Consider the following 12267-nt stretch of genomic DNA (forward strand, 5'->3'; position numbering starts at 1 on the left):
TTTCACCGTGTTAACCAGGATGATTTTGATCTCGTGACCTCGTGATCCGCCCGTCTCGCCCTCCCAAAGTGCTGGGATTACAGGCTTGAGCCACCGCGCCCAGCCCATATTTAGTAAATCTTTATGCTTTGTCATATTTACATGACATTTTAAAATACTAAAGGCCGACAAAAAAGTGATGAGGTTTTAATTCTAACTTTCCTTAATTCACTAATCAGTTCTCTGAGTGTGGGATGCCAGCAAGATTTGAAAGGCAGGACTAAGGCTTTCTTTTCTGTTTTTATTCTGATCAGTTTCTTTAATAGCATACTTAATATCCTTCAAATCAAAGGCCCATGGGTCCTTGCTTATTTTTGTCATCACTGGGATTAGATATAGAGCTGCAGATAGCTTTTAAAGTGCCATGCATGCCTTATCAAGAGGGAAAGGCTCCAATTCCAACACTCTTGAGATTCACTCTTGAACATTAGTACTTTTTGGATCAGGTTTTGAACCTGTTTCAAAGACTTATGTCCATGCATACCCATACTCAGAGCCAAGTTATCATGGTTTAATACATTTTTCTACATAAAATTTTACATCTGTTGAAGGGCAATGAAATTCATCAAGTCATCTCAATTTTAGGACACAGTAGACTTTCTCATCCCAGGCATATGGCTGGAGAGGAGGAAATATCTGGTGCTTAAGGAAAAATCCAGGATGAGTTCCATTTATTTCATACTCTGATCTTGTCCTGTCACTAACTCGGGGGTCAATATATTCAAATACTATATTCAATAATATTTGTTATTCAATAACCAAATCCAATAATATTCAATATTTTTTCAAATGAGTGAAAAATAGGATAAATACAAATTTTTGAATGAGATGCACTAAATAAGATTGTTCTCAGTGCAAATTAAGACACAAGTTGCTAAAGTTTCCTTCACTTCTGCTTTTTATTGAGTGTTTCTCCATCAGAAAAATTATTGCCTTGTGTAAGGAAGTAGAGGAATTTAAATGTCTCAATGAAAAAAATATTTGTAAAATTAGAATACAACTAAAGACTCTATCTAGGGGCATTAATAAAAAGACACTAGGCAAGGTCAGGCACCAGAACTTGAAATGCAAACAGATAGCAAATAGTCATTCATTTATCTGTTTATTCTGTAAATATATATGGAGAGCCTACTGTATTTGAGCTCTGGTCTTGTTGTGAGGAATATAGCAAAGGACTTGGCTATTGGCATTTTGAATATTGTAATAAAAGACAACAAAAGTATGATGTAATTAAATATATATTTAAGATTTTGTCTCTGTATAGTGTGTGTGTGTGTGTGTGTGTGTGTGTGAAAGAGACAGAGAGAGAGAGAGAGAACATCTCTCGGTTTCTCAAAATCCTTGGAACCATGTCAGTTGTCCCTTAAGGCAGGTGGAGTGTTAGCAGTGGAGGTAGGCGATTCGGATTATCCTTGTACAGACTCTTCCTAGAGTTCCGCTGAAACTCTTCTGCCATCCAGTGGGCTGAGGATCCACTGTGTATCTGTTTGCTGTTGCAGTGCCATCACCATCTGCTGTGACTAAAGGATATGGTGCCCATGTCTCTTCTTTCCCCTCTTGTCTGCCTGTTAAACCATGCTCTTCACCTTTTGACCTTACCAATTTGATATCTTAGTGAGGGATGTCTGGTCAATGCTTGCTTTCCTCTAGAATTCCATATCCCGTTTCTGCCACGAAACCTAACGTGAAATGGAGATTCATCAGCTCCCTGGCCTCAGCAGGCAGCATGGGGCCCATCTAGCCAGGCAGGTGTCAGATAGTAACAGGTCAAGTTTGCCTGAAGAACAGGTGCTGCTCAGATGAGTGTCTGCAGGAATAGCTTCAGTTCCCTTTGTTCTCTAGTTTGTCCTCCAGTTTGATGTTATCTGCAGATAATTACTGCCCAAATTGCCAAGCCTCCCATCAGCTGGCCTCCTGCAAGTGAGGGCACCACTTTCTCTTGCATGATGGTGAAACAGTTTCCCCTACTACAGATGGTGTTTAGTCATACATCTTGTTGTCTTGTAACACACCTCCATGCTTGGGAGACATGCCTAATGAAGACAGAAAGCCTTTCTGTGTGAGTTTGTGGCCAGGGAGATTGAAGCTTTATTTACACATTTACATAAAGCAGTAAAGGCTGTTTAAAACAATGAGTTATTTTTTCTATGTACGTTTTCCTGTTACATCTCATCCCTTAGCTAAGAGCCCACATCTTCCTCTTCTACACAGCTCTGGGCCCTTTTTCTTGGTCTTCAATCCATCTCCTCCCAGCTACTCTTCCCTGGTCCCTAGCGTGGTAGCTCCGGTATATTCAGTCTCTGTTGTTTCTCTGATGACTCATACCTTCCTGGGCTATGAGCCTCTCCCAGGTTAGGACCTGCCAGTTCCACATGATAAATACCCACATGAGAGCACCAAGCAAAGTGTGCAATTATAGAGATGTGGAACACTGTCCCTCTAGGGTATAGACGTAGGCCAGTCTGCCTTGATACATGGTGGTTATCAACAGATACCAACTACCTAGTAGAATTTGCTAGGGAGCTGGGTGAGTCAAGGGTACAGACTGATTCAGCAGGCAAAATCCACATACTTATCGAATCCAGGAAAGCAGGGAGCTCAGCTGCAGAGTCAGCTTGGACTTGTTTTGACTTCTTGCTCCACCACTTTCTAGCTACCTGACACAGAGCCAACCTCTTACTCTCTCAGGGAGATTAAGGCCTAACCCAAGGATAAGCACCTACTTTGCAAGGTTGCTATAAATGACATATGTGGGTCAGGTGTCCAATATGGTGTCTGCTGCATAATGGGTACTCAGTTATTGTTCATGATTCATGGCAGAGTCAGAAACCTGTGAAGAACAGGCTCTGAGCTGGTCATTAGGGACAGAGTCAAAGTGATGACAGTGTGCTCTGAATGTAAGGGTAAGAGGCAGTGATCAAGAAGAAAGCAAGATGCCCAGGTCAGGAATTAAGCCACCAGGAAAAAAGATACTGAGGATGAAGAACAGAAGGTACAAGCAGCTGAACAACAGCTCTGGCGCCAATTAAGCCAGGCAGGGTCAGGTCCTGAAATAACAGTTCATTGCTTTCTTGAAGCTTTACCACTGCAAATTAGTATTTATTGAGCAGCTGCAGCACCTGGTGCTCTGTTGGCATTTCCTCAACACTCCATGCCAACAGATGCAAAACATCTTCCCATATGCAGAATTCTCACTGCTTTTTCTGTCAACTATCAGTCAGTCACATCATAAGCATTTATTAGTTACCAAATGTGTGCCTGGGTTATCTGTCACAAACTGTGTGGAATATTGACTCTCAAATTTGTTTCTCTAGCTAAGTCCTCTACCCGGGGCTCCAGACACCTCTATCCACCTGTCCACTGGACCTCCTCAGGTCGCTGTCTCATAGGCCACCACCAGCCTCGTGTTCAGAATAGAACTAGGCCCTGCTCCATTGGATGGCACCTAACTTCAGACACCTGTACTTCCTTCCCTACCCTCACCCCTTTCTCCTCCATTCTTAGCATCAAGTCTATCTCCAAATATATCTTGCGTTGTCCACTGTACTCTATCCCCATGAATGTTGAGTAGTTTGGGCCATTGTTATTTCTTGCCTGGATTTCATTGCAGATAAGGAGCCTCCCACCTGAGCCCCCTGCTTCCACTCCTCGCAGGTTCCCTGCAGCTCACATGTGCACATACACATACACTCCAGTCACCAGAAAGGAGCCCAAATAATCGTCGTTAAATAGCTTTCAATAGCTTTCTGTTACTCTTAGAATAAAAGCAAATTTCTTGCCGTGCCTATGAGCCATAGTTTGCCTCCTGCATCTGTCACTGCCCTGTCTGTACCATTCTTCTCCAAGTGCACTGCCTTTTAGCCCCACTAGATTCTATTCCCATTCATTAAAAAAAAAGAAAAGAAAAGAAAGAAAGAAAAAGAAAAAACCACTGTCGCTATTACTGGGCCTTTGCACTTGCCCTTTGCCTGAAATTCTCAGACCCAGGTTCTCTGCACATCTAGGTTTCAGGTCAAATTTCACATAATAAGAGGCCCTTCCTAAACTCCATAAAAAAGTAGCACCTCCCCAATCCTTGGAGCTTCTCTGTCATATCGCCTTGTTTATTGTGTCTGTGGCACTTCATATACTCTCTGATACACTTTCTTAACATATTTGATTGTTGCTTGTATATGTCTCTCCAGGAGAATACAAGCTTCAGAGACTTCATCAGTCTTAATCATAGGTATATCCTTAGCAGTGAGCTTAGCCAAGCAACAGTGGGGAATCAGTAAATAAATAAGTAATTTTCAAAATGATGAAAAAAAGGATAGCGATTGCTAGCATAAGGAATTTGGGATTCTCAAACTATTACTAATAGCATATCAGATTTACTCAATACTGTTATTAGGGTAGTGAGCTAGACTTTTGGCAGTTGTTAAGGTACTAACTTAAACACAGACTAAAATTTTTTTCCTGGACGAATCCAAGTTTCTTCTTGGCCTCTCCGAAAGGCCAAAATGGCAAGATTTACTTGTGTGACTCATTGAAAGTCAAGTTCCCCTAAAATTACCTCAAGCCTACACTAAATAAGCAGAAGTTCTTTTGTGACTGTAAATGATTTGGTGTCATTTGCCTCCTTTGAAATTGCTATAGTGAATATGGGATTATAAAAAGCAATTTCAAAAAAGGAAAATACAATGGCATAATATTATTTCAAATTGTTCTCCATTTTATATAGCTTCATTTCCTTCTCCTTGCTATGGAATAGTCTATTTTGGAAAACTTTTTTTTTTTTTTTTTTTTTTGAGACGGAGTCTTGCTCTGTCGCCCGGGCTGGAGTGCAGTGGCCGGATCTCGGCTCACTGCAAGCTCCGCCTCCCGGGTTCACGCCATTCTCCCGCCTCAGCCTCTGAGTATCTGGGACTACAAGCGCCCGCCACCACGCCCGGCTAGTTTTTTTGTATTTTTAGTAGAGACGGGGTTTCACCATGTTAGCCAGGATGGTCTTGATCTCCTGACCTCGTGATCCACCCGCCTCGGCCTCCCAAAGTGCTGGGATTACAGGCTTGAGCCACCGCGCCCGGCGTGGCCAATCTTAAGTTGGAGTAGTATCTCACTACCTTATTTTACCTTCCAGTGAATTGTATTCAATTTTTAAACAACGCTTTAAGTGTTCCTACCCTCTTTTATGCATTTTCTTTGCTGGTTTTTGGTGTTCTAAATATCTACTGCTTTTACTCTTTTCTATCTTTATTTCTAAAAACTGTTCCTGTAAGCCTTCAAAAGCATTCCATTTCTTCATTATGCTTTTTAAAATTGTATTAATCATATCCAGACTTTACAATCTTGTAGCTCGAGGGCATTTATCTTGCCTTAGCCATGTCTGGAAGATCTTAACAAGCCATATTGATTGACCATATCATTTTCAACTAACTAAATACATTTTGAATCACAGATTTTAAGTGAATTCTGAGGGATTTTCTACTATTCCACAGTTCTTTCCTTTTCTTCTTTTGTTTATTGAAATAAATGTTTTAAAACAAAGTGCATTTGGGGGAATGTGAAAACTCTACTGATTTAAGACATCTCGACAAGGTATGTCTTAAAGTAATGAGATTGATTCTACAAGCCACAAATAAAAATCAATCTCATTACCTTTTAATTGGCTTTATGTGTAGTAGTAATCAGAAGGCTATTTCTTCCCTTGCAGAAAAAATATTCCTATTCTTTTCATCCTAGACTTTCTCCACTTGTCTCTTTTTTTCCCCCTTAATGTCAACACAATCAAGAATGAAGGACTTTCCCATCATTATTCTTCCAGGCTGTCACCTCACTCACTAATGCCATCTGCCCTTTCTCTTGATGCAGTTTTGTTCCGAACTGGACTTGCTTAGGGTTTAGACTTGATGTAGTACAGGAGAAAAATCTAGTAAAACCAATGTTAAAAATAAAATTTTGACATACGATTTTTTTTTTCCCTAAAGATAGAACCAAATGTTTTCTGCTTTAAAAAAAAAAAAAAAAACTAAACTAAAAACTTTCTTTTTAATTGACAGGTACTGTGAGCTACCAAAATGCATACTCCCCCACCCCCAAATTCACTCTTTTTGGAATACTTTGAGCTTCTTCTAAAATAATACAGACCCCGCAAGTGTGCACCTAAACATATTTAGACATTTCCAAGGTGAAATCATAAGCACTGGGTAAGGGCTGTTGAGACCAAGCTGTTACGGAGTTCAGAGCCAAGGGGAGCAGGTGAGGTGAGCTGGAGAGGGCCACCAGAGAACAGTGCATATGCCAAGACATAAGATGAGGCAAAAGTAGAATGAGGAGAATAAATGGGAAATTAAACAGTGATTGATAATAGGCAAAGTTTCTGGAGAAGATTCTTTAATCTCTCTGGGTGATTTTTATTTCTTTTTTCTCTTCTCTTCTCTTCTCTTCTCCTTTATTTCTCTTTTTGGATGGAGTTTTGCTCTGTCGCCCAGGCTGGAGTGCAATGGCATGATCTCGGCTCACTGCAACCTCCACCTCCTGGGTTCAAGCCATTCTCCTGCCTCAGACTCCCGAGTAGCTGGGATTACAGGTGCCCACTATGCCCAGCTAATTTTTGTATTTTTAGTAGACAGGGTTTCGCCATGTTGGCCGAGCTGATCTCGAGCTCCTGACCTCAAGTGATCTGTCCGCCTCGGCCTCCCAAAGTGCTGGGATTACGGGCGTGAGCCACCACGCCTGGCTGATTTTTATTTCTTAACATCTCCCTTGAAAATGTGTATTGCCTTAATTACTAGAGTGGGAATACTATGTGGTATTGTTCATTGTTTTAGAAAAAAAGAATAACTGATAGTATCAGGTATTACAACATGTGTTCTGCCATCCTCCTCTAGCCTATGACAGCTGGAACCCAAGATCCCATTACTCTTTGATCTCAGGTGGTGGTGGTAGTGAGAGTGGGGATCCAAACTGAGACACAATGGTTATGCAGAGACACTGGCTTTTGTAACACCAGCCTTACTCATCCAAACACAGAGTAAATGTCATACCTCCATAGGAGTTGCTACCTACAGCAGCCCCATATTATGTCTGCTCTGTGACTCAGAGGTCAGGTCCCACAAGTTTTGGGGTGTAAGCAGGGTTATCCAGGAAAAGGAGCAGGTGCATAATGCTGGAGCTATAGTGAGGATTTAAAGACATGTTTCACATTTTGCTCACCTGGTTGAACTGTAACTGAGAAATAAAGCTGATGAAGGCAGGTTATACTTGGCTCCAGATAAGCTGTGTCTCCTACTGGAGTGTGGCCTGTCCAACAGAGCACTGAGAGGCTTGGACATAGATTTCTGACCTTGATTCTGCTTTGCATTGGAAAAAATGTAGATGATGCAATCTCAGACAGCCTCAATTTTAATATGACTACACTGAATGATATTACCTAATTATTTACTCATTGTCAGTCTTTTAACAGAAATGACAGCTATCACATAAGGAGTACTTCCTGTGCCCTGAGCACCGGCTTCATAGTTTTACAGATGCTACTCCCACCACAATCCCATGGGGCTCGTTATCCCTCTCACTTTACACAGGAGGAAATGAGACAGGAAGCACAAGAGGGGCAAAGGCCAGATTCCAACCCAGACAGTTCATATCCATGGCTGGGCTTCTAATCCAGTGAGTCACAGAGTGTGATCCCAGCATGAGCTGGGAACAGGTGAGAAATGCAGGTTCTCAGGCCCATCCCACATGTCCTGAATTACAAACCCTGGAGATGGGGCCCAGCAATCTGTGTTTTAGCAAGCTTTTCACGGGATTCTGATGCCCCCTTTGGGTGTGAGAACTACTGTTCTAAGGACTGTGCTTGCTTCTCTCTGCTTTCTATTTCATCCTTCCTCCCTAATCCCTAGAGATAGAAGACTCAAGATGCTCTTGCCTCCTGGTAATGCTTGCTATTTGCTCAGCACTCTTGCTAGACTATTCATGGATTTCAGTGTAGGCACCCATAGCCTTCTTTATTTTTCCCGGATGTACTTCCTCCTAGATGTTATTTTCCACCCTTTAAAAATATTTTGTCTTTCTTCTTTGCTATTTCAAACTTTCCTATACTCTCTTATGCTGCAGAGACCAAATGTGAATCCTGCTTGTAAGGGTGGGGTCAGTACTTGATTAAGCCTGATCTCCTACCTCTACCCTCCGTTTTCTGGTGTTATACTTCTAATGTTATGTTTGTATTACTAATTAACAAAGCTATTTCAAATTCAGGGTTTTTTTGTTTTTGTTTTTTGTTTGTTTATTTGTTTGAGACAGAGTCTCACTGTATTGCCCAGGCTGGAGTGTAGTAGCATGATCTCGACTCACTGCAACCTGTGCCTCCCAGGTTCAAGCCTCCTGCCGCAGCCTCCCTAGTAGCTGGGATTACAGGCATCTGCCACCATGCCTGGCTAATTTTTGTATTTTTAGTAGTGACAGGGTTTCACCATGTTGGCCAGGCTGGTCTCAAACTCCTGACCTCAGGTGATCCGTCTGCCTCACCCTCCCAAAGTGCTGGGATCACAAGCATGAGCCACCACACCCCGCCTCAAATTCAGTCTTAATATGAGGATTCATGTTCATTCATATTCAGCATATACTATGATGAATTCCAGCTCTTTTGGGATCTTTTAGGTGTTTTCCTTATCTGTGGTCATGCACAGATCCTTGCTAGATTTCCTCCTGCTTTTAATGGACTCTTGCCTCATTGAAAATACTAAATTCATTATCATATGTCAGAAATGCTTTAATTGCATTTGTTTTCCAAGATGCTAGTTTCTTCACTCAGTTCATCCTCTGTGTGCTTAATGAGTATTTCTCAGTTCAGGATTTTAGATAACGAATTTGCTCATAAAAGCCAGTCCAGAGCAGGTGCTCTCCCAGGCCCACCTCCTTGCCTCAGTCTACCACTTGCCTGGCATCTGGCTGATGCTGACCGAGCCATTGGTAATAATTTTCTTTGGCTATGTCCTTTAGCAAATCACAATCTCACTTGATATTAGCTCTAAGTACACCATGTCTCTGTCTGGTTGGACAGAATAGCAAGCTTTGCTTCAATGATGGTATCTTTTTCTTCCTTCTTATTTACATGGCCAGTGTCATTTCCCCATCTTCTGTGGAAAGAAATTAAATAGCCTTGGCACAGCCCAACAAAGGCATATTTGGTTGCCATCCAGCACCTTGCATCCTTCTAGGTAATTACGCATCGATTGTTTGATGAATGTTCTTGGATCTCCCTGGGTATTTCTACCAAGTCTGTAATTACACTACTCTGGTTGTCCTTTTGCTCTGTCATGGTTCTCAGGGTTCCATGGCTTCTCAAACACCAGGCTTAATGATGCTTCATCAACACGTTTCAATTCAAGGATGCAGCTCAGACTCCTTAGTGTTTCATTAGTCTCAGTTTCTTAAAAATGTAATTCGCCATTTTCTGTCTCACTTCATTGTGATTTCTTAAGTTGGCATCAGTATGCCGTAGCTTAAAAATTAATGATTCTCTCCTCCCACTGCATTAAAAAATGAAAGAGCATGAACAAGGAATGATTTGACCCACCATTAAATAAAAAGGCCTTTGAGGCATTGGCAAGCTCTGTGTTTTGAGCTAACAATAAGATGTCTTGAAACTGGTTTTTGGAGAATGGACCCTCATGCTTTTTAGTCTAACATAGGCATTGGTCAGCTATATCCTGGAGACTGTTTTGGTAAATAAAGTTTTATTAGAACACAGCGATTACTCATTCTGTTATATATTGTCTATGGCTGCTTTCATGCTACCATGGCAGAGCTGAGTACTTGAGACAGAAACTATATGATCCCAAGCCTAAAATATTTACTTTATAGCCTTTGCTAGAAAAAAGTTTGCCGACCCCTGGTCTTACACTAAAAGTAACTTTAAAGAGTGAGTTAGGCTGGGCACAGTGGCTCACGCCTGTAATGCCAGCACTTTGGGAGGCCGAGGCGGGCAGATCACGAGGTCAGGAGATTGACACCATCCTGGCCAACATGATGAAACCCCATCTCTACTGAAAATATAAAAAAAAATTAGCTGGGTGTGGTGGCACATGCCTGTAGTCCCAGCTACTCAGGAGGCTGAGGCAGGAGAATCGCTTAAACCCAGGAGGCAGAGGTTGCAGTGAGCTGAGATCGCACCACTGCACTCCCGCCTGGAGACAGAGCAAGACTCCATCAGAAAAAAAAAAAAAAAGAAAGAAAGAAAGAAAAGAAAAGAAAAAAAAAAAAAGACTGGGTTAATATATGCAAAGCACTTAGAACCATGCCTGACATTTATATATCAGAAGCATTGGTCTTTAATTTCTACCATCTCCCAAGTACTACATAAATGTTAGTGGGGGAAAAAAGGAGTTTCAGCTTGGAATTTAGGATGAATTTGATCCCAAGCCATTTTGAGAGATGATTTGGCCTTCATGTTTAACTCGCATAAATTGATGAAAGAGGCCAAAGCAGTTACAAGAAGCAGGTGTTCTTTGACCTGCTTTCTGATGGTCACTTTCTCCCCATCAAGAGATGGAAGCCTGTTAGCAAAGGTGGCACAGCGCTCCATCAACAGGAAGTTAAAGGGGTGCGTGGAATCTGTTTATTTGGTAGCAACATCTGAACATGGAAGCTAAACTGACTTTAATTTCAAGAGCAAGGCTGGTATTAGCCTCCTGTATGTTCTTGAATTCTGATTAATAATTTGTATGCCAACACCTTTGAGGAAAGAGTGCTACATCTGCAGTTAACTCTGAAGTCTGTTGTTTTTAAAGTTGGATTGATGAATGGATAGAGGAATGAAAAAATATATATGCTATAAAGCAAGAATAGTAAAAATGCTGTAGAATCTAGATGATGTATATATGGGTGTTTACTGTAAAAGTCTTTCAACCTTTCTGTATGTATGAAAATTTTCATTATAAAACATCAAGAAGAAAAAATGAAGACTGTGTGAGAAGAGTGGCAGAATGTGCTCTGGCCCATGGAACACAGACATTCTCTTGGGTGCACAACCCTAACAGGCAGGAGGATGGCTTGGCATGAGAGCTGTTGGAAACACTATAAGCCATGCTCAAGAATTTTTAATGTGGAATAGAGAACTTTTCTGAAAAAGAATAGTTGAAAGCAAGGACAAGCATTAATAAGGCACTTCTACTCTTTATTTATTACCATGTTGGGAATTATTTTGGGAGGAGTGCTTGCTTCAGAAATGCTAAAGTAGGTAATCTGTTAAAAACAAAAATAATAGAGAACAGGCTCCTGGATTTTATGTCATCATTACAATATAGAGCAATGAGTGCTGGCCCTGATATCAGGAATTGGGTTTTAACTGAATCTGCTGCTATCCCTGTGCAGGACTGTGGGCAAATTAGTTAACCACACTGAACTGCAGCTTCCTTGTCTATAAGAAGAAGGCAAAGATACATTTCCACCTTCCTGGTGGGAGAATATATGTAAAAGCATTCTGAAGGTCATGACGATATCAGGAGATGATGAGTTCTCAAAGGGGGCAATATCACCCCTAAAGTAGAGAAATTTGGTTCTTTAAAAAAACCTCTTACTATTTATATATTTAAAGCACAAATACCTATATAGAACATGAACAGATATACAGTCTGTATGTAATATTAAAATTCCTTTGTGGGGAGGTGATTGAGAGAAAACCTGTCTAAAAAGACTCCATAGAGAGCTATAATGCAAAAATAGATAAGCCTTGAATTTCTGCCATCTCCCAGATTCTGTTCTCCTTTGTTTTTCTTTAGGTAGATTAATTTTATCCATCACTTTGAACACTTAATACTCTTACATTTCTAGGAGAGAGAGAAAAAAGTAACTTCTGGGAGAAGACTAAGAATGATAGACACTTTGCCTTTTCCAAAGTACGTATAGTACCACTTAACCCAAATACCATTAAGCTTTGATGGAAGGAATTTACTAACAAGAGTGAGGAATTAAATGAGTGTACTCACCCAATCTTTTTTCCTCTAGAAGTTTAACAGCAGCATTAGTTTTCCCTTGATTTGATTCAATTCTATTGGGTACTTCAAGCTCTTTGGGCTTAGGAGGTATGTGGAGAATTTAAAGAGAGTTTGGAGGAGAATAATGAAGATGAATTAAGGATTGGAAAATGGGACCTATTAGAAAAGGTCAAAGGAACAAGAATTATTTAGTTTGAGGAAGAACAGACAATCTAGTAGCACAGAGATGGCTTTTAATAATGGAAGCCTTATT

General features: G+C 40.9%; 1 protein-coding gene across 1 annotated transcript in view; it reads left to right on the forward strand.

Moving 5' to 3' along the window:
* The window catches only part of CHN2 (chimerin 2), a 384101-nt gene that overhangs the window by 238977 nt on the left and 132857 nt on the right, over positions 1-12267 (forward strand).

Source organism: Colobus angolensis, unplaced genomic scaffold (assembly GCF_000951035.1).
Source record: "Colobus angolensis palliatus isolate OR3802 unplaced genomic scaffold, Cang.pa_1.0 Scaffold175, whole genome shotgun sequence".
NCBI lineage: Eukaryota > Metazoa > Chordata > Mammalia > Primates > Cercopithecidae > Colobus > Colobus angolensis.